We start from the raw sequence: 13,673 nt of genomic DNA on the forward strand, positions 1-13,673 counted from the left end.
CTTACTGAGTGTTTTTTTTTTCCTCTCTTGCATGGAGGATTCAGAATCTGTTCCACATAATGTATCTGTTCTATTTTCAATGAGATAGAGGAGTGGCTATTTTCTTCCACAATGATTTCATAAATCCAGGCAAGAGCTGAACTAAGTCACCATTTAAAAATGGTTTTGTTTGAAATGCAAGTTTCCTTTTGCATTATTAATCAAAAGAGACCATTCCCATGTACACAACGAGGTTGCCCCCTTTATCTTAAAGAGACAGTCAAAAGTTGTCTTCCTCCTTCAAAATTAGCTTGTTACTCCTGGTCAAAGGAGAAGATATGTAACAGTACCTTTTCTGACTACTGTATTTTCAATTCTCTCTTCCCCACAGGATGGACAACAACTTCTGCCTTCAAAATGTCTCTCATTTGTTATGTTTCTCCAAAATGTCTCATCACATGACATGTGACATCTTTTCTGTCTTTGAAGTCCATTATGCCTCTTCTACGGTATGAATCATGAGGCAACGGACTCCAGACTATCTGTGCAGGTACTTGAATCAAGAACTTGCTTATTTGAACAGCTGCCATCTCTCAGCACTCTATTGACTTAGTTCCAATGTTAAGAACATAGATAATCAACAGATGGTCTCTTGGTTTGACCAGCAGTCTTTACTGACTACACAAATTCTTCAGTTTTTAATGAAGCAAGCACTCCATTGTTCTCAGTATCTCAAGAACTATCATAGAGGTTTTCATCTTTCTGCTTCAGATGCAGAATTAGCAGATGTTTCGTCTCTACACATGGCTTGCCTTCTGCCATCTCAAAGGATTGTGTGTGTCTGTGAGTAATCCTGAATTCAACCCACAAAATAACTTTACAAAGCTTATTTAAGAATCAACATATGGCTGAAGTTAGCAGATTGGAGGAGATAGAAATTTTGGAAAAGAATTTAGAACAAAATTGAACATAAGATAAGAAAGTCCTCTTAGTTAATATGAAATTTCAATATAATTTGATACAAACTTATAAATTTGAGAGATTAATTGAGAGAACTAGACAGAGAAATTATGAATTGGGCAAAAGAGCTCATAAAGTATTAGCTTGGCCGTTAAAAATGGAACAAGCTTCAACAACAATAAATGCTATTAGATATTATTCAATGATTACATAGAAACCTCAGGAAATCAATGATGTGTTTCCTCAATTTTATGAAAAATTGTATACTTCTGAAGCATTGGATGATGAAGCCAAAACTGTTAATTTTTAATCTGATTTCAATTTATCTTTTTTGAATGATAAGGATATTAAAGATTTGGATGCTACCTTTACTGTTAAAAAAGTAGCAAAAGCACTTCAATCTATGTCTGGTGGGAATCTCCAGGAGATGATGGCTTTACTTCTGAATTTTATAAAGAATTTCAGGACTTATTAATTCCTTTTTTGATGGATTTATTGAAACAGGTGACAAAGTTTGTTCTTTTCTGGATTCCTTTTCTAATGCAATTATTACAGTTATTCTTAAGAAAGATAGGGATCCATTAAAAGCAGGGTCATATAGACCTATTTCTTTATTGAATGTTGATTATAAAATTGCAGTAAAGGTTCTAGCTAACAGATTAGCTAAATATTTACCAGGCTTAATTCATGTAGATCAAGTGGGTTTTATTAACAATTGGTATTCTGCAGATAATATTGTAAAGTTGATTTCTTTAATGTTTCTCAGGAGCAATCTAACCAATCAATGGTCATTTCTCTCGATGCAGAGAAGGCCTTTGATAGAGTAGAATGGAGCATTTTATTTAAAGTTTTGGAGAAATTTACCTTTGGCCCTTTTTTATTGGTAGGATTAAGGTCTTATATAGAAGTCCTTCTGCCGGAGATGTGATAAATGGACAGTTATCTTCACTTTTTCTATTAACTAGATTGACAAGGAAAGGCTGCCCTTTGTCATCACCTCTATTTGCATTGGTTATTGAACCTTTGGCTTAGATGATTAAACAAGATAGTAAAATTGAAGGTATTAAGGTGAAATCTGATTAATTTAAAATAAATTTGTTTGCAGATGATGTTTTGATATATTTAACACAACCTTTGAGTTCTTTGAGGAATTTGCCTGATAGACTGAAGCAGTATGATGAAATTTCAGATTATAAAATTAATTGGGGAAAAAAGTGAGATTATTCCTCTATCTGAAATGGATTATTCTTAATGTAGGCATTTAAATGGTCAGATCGGATTAAGTATTTAGGTGTTAAAATAGATGGCAATTATAATCATTTATACAAATTGAATTACCTGCCTTTATTGTCTCAAATTAAATATGATTTGAATTGATGGAAAGCTTTACCTATTACATTAATAGGATGCATTAATTGTATTAAAATGAATATCATTCCTCGAATGCAATATATCCTTCAGTCTATTCCTTGTAAGATTCTTCAAAAAGATTTAAATGCTTTGGTGAGCAAGTTTCTATGGAAAGATAAAATGGAAAGTGTATCATTACAGAAATTAATTTGGAAGTTTGAAACTCCCTAAATTTTTTAAATTATGATGAATCAGCACAGTTGAAATTTATTAATAGGATGTTTGAAATGGATCAACCTTTGACATGTGCTAATATTGAATGATAGCTTGGTGAGAAGAAGATGGAACAATTTATTGATAAATGGAATCCTCAATTATTGAGTAATTATAAATTTCCTTTGTTAAAACACTTAATGGATTTATGGTATTAAAAAAATGAAGGGTATTCAAGGTAAATTTTTGGGTAAACCCCCTTTGTATCAAAATAAGCTTTTTTCTTTCACACTTAATAATCAACTTTTGAAGTTGTGGGATCAAAAGGGCATTAAATTGTAGAAGATTGTTATGAAGCAGAATGTTTTATTTATTTTCAAAGAATGAAAGAGAAATATGAGATATCTTTGAATATTCTTATTATCAAATTAAAGCCTTATTGTTGGATAATTTTGAGCGTACTTTACGGTTGCCTAGACAGTCTAAATTTGAAATATTACTTACTGAAGATGGCAAGAAAGGATTCTTATCAGGGATGTATGCTTTATTGCAGAATAAAATGTTTAAGGTGGTGTCTTGGATAAACTTATACCTCTCATTTTGTTCATTTTAGATTGGTTACAGTGTTTGAACTACCAAAAGAAAATAGACACACACACACACCGAGAGCAGTTCAGTTTATACAAATGTTTAATACAAATTCAAAAGCTGATTTCAAACTACAATATGCTAGCCCTTCCCAACTATACTTATCAACGCCTGAACTGGTCCCAACTGCCAAGTGAAGCAACGACCGCACACTTGTAGTAGGTTGTTGGAGCGCCGGTAGCAGCTTCTCCACCTCCCCCGACTGGGATGTTGACTGGACTCTAGAAGTTCTTCTTCTTGCTGAGAGATGTTGCCACCTCTTGGAGAGTCTCAAACTGCTTACCCAAGCACCTATTCCCAGCACAGCAAGAAAGATAAGCGAGCAAGCTAGCATGCTAGGCTTCTAATGAATAACATAATTTTCAGCTTATCACTTTGAATACAATGGTTTATTTTGCATCAAGGTTAGGCCTCTGACAGTCTGTGACCAAAACAAGCAGGAAGATTAAATGTTCTTGATACACAGATGTCCTTTCATCAAATAACAGCATCTCTGGCCCTTCGGTGGAATTTAGCTTATGTCTGCTGATTCTAAAAAAACAAGCAGGTTCTCAGCCCTGCAGAAGCAAAAGCTGCAAAAGTAAAAAGAATGGTTTAAATTTTCCATTACAGGTGGATGTTTATAAATCTAGATTAAAATGGGAGAAAGATTTGGCTGTATTCAGGATGATTGGATGAATCTATGTGAGGATAGAATGACTAAAATTGTAAATGTAAGTTATCGATTAGTTCATTATAATTTTCTTCATGGATTATATTTAACTCTGGAGATATTACACAAATATAAGTTCATTTCTTTGGATTTATGTTTTAGATGTCATAAGGAAGTCGGCTCCTTCTTCCATTCTACTTGGTTATGTGAGAATGTGAAATCTTTTTGGAATAGATTTAAGGAATTTTAGAAGCCATTTTTTAGTACTTTTGTTGGGTTATATTAAGAGATTGAGTTTGGAGTTAAAATTAAATAAATTTCAAATTGCTTTTTTGAGATTGGCTTTAGCTGTGGTGAGAAAATGTTTGGCAATTACTTGGAAAAACTGGACTAACTTGAATATTCAAAGAGAGCATTTGGAAATAAGATCTTGTATTCCATTGGAAAAGATAACATATAATTTACATAATTTTTTTTGCTGAAACTTGGAGCCCATATTTGGATTGCATGGGGTTGCATTATTAAATCCTCTTTCTACACGTTAGTGGTGTTGTCCCAAACCTTGTCAACTAATTGATGAGTTTTATGTTGTGTGATTTCCTCTTTCTTTCCTTTTTCTTTTTTGGGGGTAGTTTAGAGGGGGGTGGGGAGGGATGGGAGTGTTAGGGTGGGGGGTTTTAGGGGGTGTTATTTACATAAAATATATCATGTATGTATTTTTTTTTCTCAAGCTGTATTTTTTCATTGTCTGGTTTATCATGAATAATAAATAAAATTTTCAAAAATAAATAAGTTTATTACTAATACGTTATATAAAATTAAAGACAGTGCAGAAAAAAGGAATTATATTAGTCAAAACAAAGGTGGGAAAGAAATTTAAATATACAAATTCAAGAAGAGGTATGGTCAAGTTTGTGTCATGAGAGTGTTACCAATACAATCAATATCAGATATCAAATGGTACAATATCATTTTTTGCACCAGCTATATTCTACTCCATATAAATAACATGGACTTAACTCAAATTATTCTGATAAATGTTTCAGATGTAATAAGGAAATAGGAACTTTTCTGCATGCATTTTGGTTATGTGAAAAAGTTGAAAAAATTTGGAACGATTCGAGTATATTAATGGTGTGACAGAGTATTTAGAGGTGGTTTGGGAGGAATTGTTAGAGCAGCTTGCACACACACATTTTAAAACACAGAGTATTTGCAGGACTTTTGCAGAGTGCTTCTTTGCAAGAGGCAACAAAGTCTTGACATTCAGCTTGCCTGCGAACATGTGATATTTGCAGGAAGAGGAGAAGAGTTTTGTTCTCAGAGAGGGAGGGTGTGAAACAGAGTGGAGAGAGACAGAAATCCGGTCCAGAGGGACAAGCTGGCAAACTTTGGAAGGCTGTCTGGTCAAAGGAGAAGACTGGCAGTCTGAAAGGTGACCTGAAAGAAAGAGGATCATCTGGAGAACCCTGAAGGGAGCAAGTTTCGTCAGCAAGACTGATTGAGAAGGAATCAGTTGCGGATGTACTGGAAAAGGAATCTCTCTCTAAAAACCAGCAAGAACCCTCCTGAGTGGTAACCATTTGTCTGTTAAGCACCAAATGCTGGTGAACTTTGTTAATGCTAACATCTGTGCACAGTTCAAGAATCACCGGCAACCAGTGAGATTGGACTGTGATCCAAAGAACTTTTCTAATCTTAAATATAAATCACACACACCTGTGCTTAGTATTAGAGGGGATTAAGTCATTAGGTAGGTTAAGTAATAAGTTAAAGTTCAATTCTGTTTTCTTGTTCAAATATAATTAAAAACTACTTTTGTTTAAGTGACCCTGTGTTGTGGTGCATATCTATTCCTGCTGGTTTTTGGGGTCCTCTGGACTCCGTAACATTTTATGGGGGATCGTCCTTTTTCGATTTGAACATTGCAATTTGATGATTTATTCGTTGATTGGGTTTTTTGTTTGCAAGCTATTGCATCTGGAAATTTTGCAAACGAACTGAAAGCTGGTGCCTGGAAAAACAGCAGCAATGGAAGTTGATACATTGTTGTTACAACCATCACCTGCAGGGCTGCAGAGCAAGAAAAAAGAGGAACTGATGGCTATTTCTAAGGCATTGAAAATTGATGAAATTAAATAATGGATAAGAAAAGTACAAATACAGAGAATTATAGTAAAATATTACATAAATGAAGGAAAATTTGTTGAGGAAGACTTCAAAAATTTTCCAGAGAATAGATCTTTTGAATTGGAATTGGAGACATTGAGGGTGCAAGAAGAAAGAGAGAAACATAATTTTGAGTTGCAGTGATAACAATATGAGGCAGATGAAGCTGAAAAGGACAATTTCAATTCAAGAAATTAAGAATGGAGATAGAGAAAGATAAGAGAGCTGAGGCTGTAACTCCTGGGGAGAGGTTTTTGGCTAAATCTAGTGCCTCCTGTTGATGAGGGAGATATAGATACTTATTTTCAGCCTTTTGAAAAAGTTGCTGAGAGCTCAAGATGGCCAAGAGAAAAATGGTCTCTAATGCTTTAAAGTGTATTGAAGAAAAAAGCACAAATTGCATCCTGTTGCTTGACTGTACAGCAAGTGGCAAATTCTTCTTTCTTCTTTGGCTTGGCTTCGCGGATGAAGATTTATAGAGGGGTATGTCCACATCTGTTGCAGGCTCGTTGGTGACTGACAAGTCCGATGCGGGACAGGCAGGCACAGTTGCAGCGGTTGCAAGGGAAAATTGGTTGGTTGGGATTGGGTGTTGGGTTTTTTCTCCTTTTTCCTTTGTTAGTGAGGTGGGCTCTGCGTTCTTCTTCAAAAGAGGTTGCTGCCCGCCTAACTGTGAGGTGATATCAGCCCACTGGTGGTGGTCAATGTGGCAGGCAGCAAGAGATTTCTTTAAGCAGTCCTTGTACCTCTTCTTTGGTGCACCTCTGTCTCGGTGGCCAGTGGAGAGCTCGCCATATAACATGATCTTGGGAAGGCAATGGTCCTCCATTCTGGAGACATGACCCACCCAACACAGTTGGGTCTTCAGCAGCATGGATTTGATGCTTGCGGACTCTGCCAGCTCGAGTACTTCGATGTTGGTGATGAAGTCACTGCAATGAATGTTGAGGATGGAGCGGAGACAGTGCTGATGGAAGGGTTCTAGGAGCTGTAGGTGATGCCGGTAGAGGACCCATGATTACCAGAGGCATATAGACAAAAACTTAGGAACTTGGTAAAAACATGGAATCAATCTTGTATGTGTGTTTTGACCATTGGTGTGCCTCAAAAGGAATAAACAATGATTTTGACAGCTTGAGAGAATTAATATTAATAGAGTAAATTAAAAGGTCTGTCCCAGAGGAGATTAAATTATACCTGGATGAGAGAGACATGGGGAGGTGGCAACGGGTGGCTAGATTAGTAGATGAATTTGCTCTGATTCACAAAAGTACATACCAGAATAATAGGCATTTTCAGAGAGCGAATGTGGAACAGATTAATAACCCTGTTCATAAGGTTAGTATGGAGCAGGGTAGTAGGCCTGAAATAAAGTCTGGAGAAAATGTTAAAAGAAAAGATGAAGGAAAGGTAGGAAAGGACAGATCTTCAGCATTTGTATGTCATTTATGTAAGAAATCTGGTCATGTGATTGCGAATTGTCTAGTCTTGAAAAAGAAAAGAGAAAAACAGATTTTACCAGAAGCATGTATTCAAACAGTGGAATTTAAGGGGAGAGCAGAGGTGCCAAACCTGGTAAAGAGGTCATGGATGTTTTCAAACCTTTTGTGTCAGAGGGCTTTGTTTCAATAAAGGAGGGAGAACCACAGGTCCCAGTTAAAATTCTTGGAGATACTGGGGCTGCTCAGTCATTATTATTGGGAAGTGTTTTAACCGTGGATCAAAGGACTGACATAGGGAAGACAACTTTGATGAAAGGTGTTGGAGGTGAACCTTTCACTAGGGTTTTTGTAGATTGTGTAGGTCCCCTGCCAAAAATTAAGTCTGGTAACCAGTACTTATTAACAATTATGTGTGCAGCGTCGACATTTCCAGAGGCTATACCACTGAGAAATATTAAAGCCAAAACAGTGGTAAAGGCTCTGGAAAGATTTTCCACAGTGTTTGGACTACCAAAAGAGATCCAGAGTATCGAGGATCTAGCTTTATGTCTGAGTTCTTTCAACAGTTAATTTATGAGTTGGGAATAAAACAGATCACACTTCATCCTGAAACTCAGGGAGCTTTGGAAATATTTCATTCTATTCTTAAAAGTATGATGAGAATTTACTGAACAGAGAATGGAAAAGATTGGGATGAAGGTATTCACTTATTGTTATTTGCAGCAAGGGAGGCTGTGCAGGAGTCAATAGATTTCAGCCCCTTTGAAATTGTGTTTGGACATCAAATTAGAGGACCTTTAGAGGACAGTGGGTTAATGAGGATTTACAGTTGAATTTGCTAGATTATGTTTCTACATTTAAAGATAGGTTACATAAAGTGTGGACTTTGGCTCAAGAGAATTTGGAACTGGCTCAGGGTAAAATGAAGCATTTATTTATATTTGACAGGAAAGCTCAGGTGAGAAATTTTAAGACAGGAAGTAAAGTTTTAATTTTGTTTCCAACACATGACAATCCTTTGAAAGCTAGATTTTCTGGACCATACACAATTAAATCAGAACTGAATGATGTTAACTATATTGTTAACACTCCAGATGGAACGTATAAAACTCAAGTTTGTCACATAAATATGTTAAAACCTTATTACGAGTATAAGGGTAGTGGAGAACAATCTGTATCAGAGGTGTTGGCTGTTGAAAGAGTGGAGGAAGTGGTGGATCACAAGATTATGGAATCTTGTTAGGGTAACCTTAAGGAAACCATGGTTCCTGTGCGCCTGTATAACTCAACAATTTTGGAAAATTTGGAAGAAAAGTGAGGCCATCTTAAGTTACAAAAGCAGATCCAGTTGAAAGAATTACTTTTGAAACACACAAATTTGTTCCTGATGTTCCAAAAAATACATCAGTGATTTACCATGATGTCGATGTTGGAGAAGCAAATCCCATAAAACAGCACCCATATAGAATAAACATTGAAAAGAGTAAAATCATGGATCAGGAGGTGGAATATATGTTGAGGAATGACATTAGTACACAGTTGAATTCAGATTGGAGTTCTCCTTGTATCTGGTACCAAAACCAGATGGAACTGTTAGGTTCTGTGCGGATTATAGGAAGGTTAACTCAGGAACTAAAATAGATGCTTATCTTATTCCAAGAATAGATGACTGTATTGATAAAATTGGCAAAGCTAAATTTCTTACTAAGTTGGATCTGTTGAAGGGTTATTGGTGTGTGCCTGTAACTGAGAGAGGAAAGAATATTTCAGCTTTTGGAACTCCATGCAGATAATACGAGTATAATGTGTTACCTTTTGGCATGAAAAATGCCCCTGCAACATTCCAAAGGATGATTAATTCAGTTATCCAGGGGTTAACTCATACAGATGCTTATATTGATGACTTGGTCACAAAGAGTGACACATGGGAAGAACATCTAAGCGAAATGGACAAATTGTTTGCAAGATTATCCAAAGCAGGCTTAACTGTTAATTTAGCAAAGAGTCAATTTGCAAATGCCACGGTAACATACTTGGGTTATGTTGTTGGCCATGGCAAAGTTGCACCTATTCAAGCTAAGGTGAATGCAATTTCTGAGTTTCCTATTCCCAATGGTGAAAAAGCAGTGAGAAGGTTATTTAGGAATGGCAGGATATTGTAGGAAATTTTGCTCATGTTGCTCTTCCTTTAATCAATCTTTTGAATAAAGGGGAAAATTTTGTGTGGACTAAAGATTGTCAGGCAGCTTTAGAAAATTTAAAGGAGATGCTATGCCATTGCCCTGTGTTAAAATTTCCTGATTTTGACAGACCATTTTCTGTAGCAGTGGATGCTAGTGAGGGAGCAGCAGGTGCAGTTTTATTGCAGAAACATAATGAAACTGACCATCCAGTTGCCTACTTTTCAAGAAATTCAATGTTCCTCAAAAGAACTATTCCACTATTGAAAAAGAACTCTGAGCTCTCATATTTGCTCTGCAGAATTTGGACGTGTATCTTCGAACCTCTCATGAAGCAATTGTTTTTTGAATAAAATGAAGAATAAAAACAGGAGATTGTTAAATTGGAGTGTGATATTACAAGAATACGATCTGCAAATAAACCATATCAGAGGTGTTACTAATATGATTTTTATCAGGTGTTAAAATTGCTCATTCATAGAAATGCTCTCAAAATTGAATTACTGTACATGTTATATATTGTGTATGTTATCTCTTTAGTGATTTTAAGACTGTTTAGTTGTAACTGAATTTTAACTCAAGTGTTAAAATTCCCTTTAAAGGAGGAAGGAGTGACAGAATATTTAGAGGTGGTTTGGGAGGAATTGTTAGAGCAGGTTACACACACACATTTTAAAACAGAGAATATTTTCAGGACTTTTGCAGAATGCTTTTTGTTGGAGGCAGCAAAGTGTCGACAGCAGCTTGCCTGGGAGAGCATGTGATCTTTGCAGGCAGAAGAGAAAAGTTTTGCTCTCAGAGAGGGAGGGTGTGAAACAGAGAGAAGAGTCACAGAAATTATTTCCAGAAGGGCAGAGCTGGCAAAGTTTGGGAGAAGACTGGCAGTGTGAAAGGTGACCTGAAAGAAAGAGGATCATCTAGAGAACCCTGAAGTGGGAAAGTTTCATCAGCAAGTCTGCTTGAGAAGGAATCAGTTGCAGATGTACTGGAAAAGGAATCTATCTCTGAAAACCAACAAGTACCCTCCTGAATGGTAACCATTTGGCTGTTAAGCACCAAACTTTGTTATTTTTATTGAACTTTGTTATTGCTAACGTCTGTGCACAGTACAAGAATTGCCTGCAAACAGTGAGATTGGACTGTGATGCAAAGAACTTTGCTAATTAAAAACTAATTTTGTTTAAGTAACCCCGAGCTGTGGTGCATATCTAATGCTGCTGGTTTCTGGGGTCCTCGAGACTCCGTAGCAATGGGACAAATTATGAAGATACAAATACCAAAGGTCCCAGAATTTCTGCTTGGTGATTTATATGAAACAGACATTGAATTGAAGTTTAGATAAATATCAACAAAAGTTTTTGAGTGTAGCAATAGTGGTGGCAAAGAAACTTATGTGGAGTAGATGGCATATGAAAATACAAAATTGTATACCATTAGAAAAAACTTACTTAGAATTCAAGGAATGAACCGGAAAAAATTTATATGATCTGGAAACCATATATGGTTTTCGTTGATAAAAGTCCATCTTTTCATCCGTTACACCTGTTCCTCCCCATTTAATAGAGTGTAAGATAGAATTAATATGTTAGAAAATATAAATACATAATATATTCAGATGTGCTTTTTCTTTCTTTTTGGGGAGGGAGTGGGATAGGGAGATAAAAACAAATTTATGTACCATTTTGCCTTGCTTTTATTATAATGTATTATTCAAAACGAAGAAATATATGTTTGTATTTGATGCAAATGGAAAATAACATTTTCAAACAAAATATAAAAAGGATGAATGGATGAAAATGATGTAGGCAATGTGCGGAACAGACGACCAGGTGGTTTATGCAAGGAACGGAGTTTGCTGGTCTGGGATATGTTTCGTAGCCATTTAACTGAGCAGACTAATAGTAGATTAGCAATACTCATGGATTGCTGGTGGACTGATGTGAAGTTCCAGTGAAAATCCAAGAGGAGTGATTTGAGTTGCAACATGATGAATCTGTGAAAACTGTTCAAAGTGAAAGGAACCAAGATGTGGCTGTCTAACGAGATGGAAAAGAAAGATGGAAAAGATGACTTATTGAGTCGAATGTGGCTTCAGTGCTGTTAGTAATTTGCTACAAGCTAAGAGAAACTGACTGGAAATTACACATCGTGGAGATTTAAGGTTGAAACGAACAAAATTAATCCTTCAAATCAAAAAATCTTCAGCCAGCATCAGGGGCAAGGTTCCCAATGAAGTGATGACAATTGTTGAATGTATGTTTGAAAGTAATAGTTGAATATGACATACATGTTGCAGGGTATTCCCGACCTGAATTACATTGAAATATACTTGCACTAAATTATTTAATTAAAACTTCTTTTGAATATCTAACGTTTTCCTGCTAATAGTGGGTCATACATTTTTTTGAAAAAATAAAGTGGGGCCTTGGGCAAAAAAGATTGAGAACCACTAATTTAAAGTGACAGTCCATAGTCCAAAATGTCAGTCCATGGTCCATAACAGCACTGCTGGAGAAGACAGAAGCATGGAAAACAGGCCAGCATCGGGGGCAGACAGAGAATTAACCTCTTCAGACTTGAGTTCTTGACAATCTTACTCTCAAATGTAAGAATGTTGGAGAAGTAAATGGATTACATGTAAATATTGACTTACAACATCAGCAAATGCATCGAGGATGTCACAAAGATCAAATCCTTCACAACCAGGGCTGAGCAGAAACCACGGTTGGATGCAGAGGTCTGGGCTCTTCTCAGAGCTTGTGATGCTGCCTTCAGGACAGGGTGTAGGATTGGCATTAAGATCAGCCAGGACTGAACTCTTCTGTGCAATCCTGAAGGCAAAGCAGGTGTACGCTGTGTGACACAGGTGACTCGAGACACATGTGGCAAGGGATCAACACTGTAACAGAGCTTAAATCAACCTTGCGAGTTAAAGACAATGACGCCTCCTTTCTGGACAGACTGAACACCTTCTATGGACGGTTTGATGAGAACAGGATGATGCAAAGAAAGCTCTGTGTCCCCTGATGAGTGGGCTCCCTGCATAGCCATGTCCGAGGTGAAGAGAAACCTATCCAGGGTGAACCCATAAAAGGCAGCTTGACCAACATACCTGGTTGGGTCCTGAAGTACTCCTTAGTCTAATTGATGGAGGTCTTCATGGACATCTTCGACACCTCACTGCAGCTGTCCCTCATTCCCATAGAGTTCAAGACAACCATCATTATCCCAGTACCATAATAGACCTCGATGACTACAACCCTGTGTGACTGACCTTCACCATTATGAAATGCTTTGAGTGTCTGGTGATGGAACACATCAAAACACACCTACCAGAGATACAGGACCCATTTCCATTCACATCTAGAAGAAACCGTTCCACAGACAATACTACAGCCTTCTTGCTTTACTCTGTCCTGACCCAGCTTGAAAGTGACACCTTATACACCAGGCTGCAGTTCATTGACTTCACGATCATTCTCCAGAGGCTGGTGGACTCACGTCCCACTCTGTAACTGGATCCAGGACCTCCTAACTGAAAGAGCACAGTCTGTCCAGGTCTGTCACAGAACATCGAGCACCATCACGCTGAACACTGCTGAACCTCTGGGCTGTCTGCTCAACCCATTCCTGTTCATGCTACTGACCCCCGACTGTATTGCCAGATCCAGCTCCAACAGATGACACAAGAGTAATTGGCCTCATCAGCAATAACGATGAATCTTACAAAAGAGTAGAGGTGGAAAATCTCGTGAAACAGTGCAAGAGTAACAACCTGAGTCTCAGTGTGGACGAGACATAGGAGATGGTTGTGGACTTTAGGAGTACCAGGAACGACCACCCTCCATTGCACATGAACAACTCTAGCAGAGAGAGTGGAGAGCACCAAGTTCCTTGGAGTTGACTTAACTAGTGACCTATCATGGACACTCAACATCTCCTCATTTGTCAGAAGGGCACAAAAATGACTGCACTTCCTGAGAAGAGTCAAGCAGGCAAAGCTACCAGACACCATTATGTCAACCTTCTTTTGGAGCTCTATCGAGAGCTTCCTGGCCGGCTGCATCACAGTGAGGTAAG

The sequence above is a fragment of the Narcine bancroftii genome, chromosome 5, assembly GCF_036971445.1.
Source record: "Narcine bancroftii isolate sNarBan1 chromosome 5, sNarBan1.hap1, whole genome shotgun sequence".
NCBI classification, from domain to species: Eukaryota; Metazoa; Chordata; class Chondrichthyes; order Torpediniformes; family Narcinidae; genus Narcine; species Narcine bancroftii.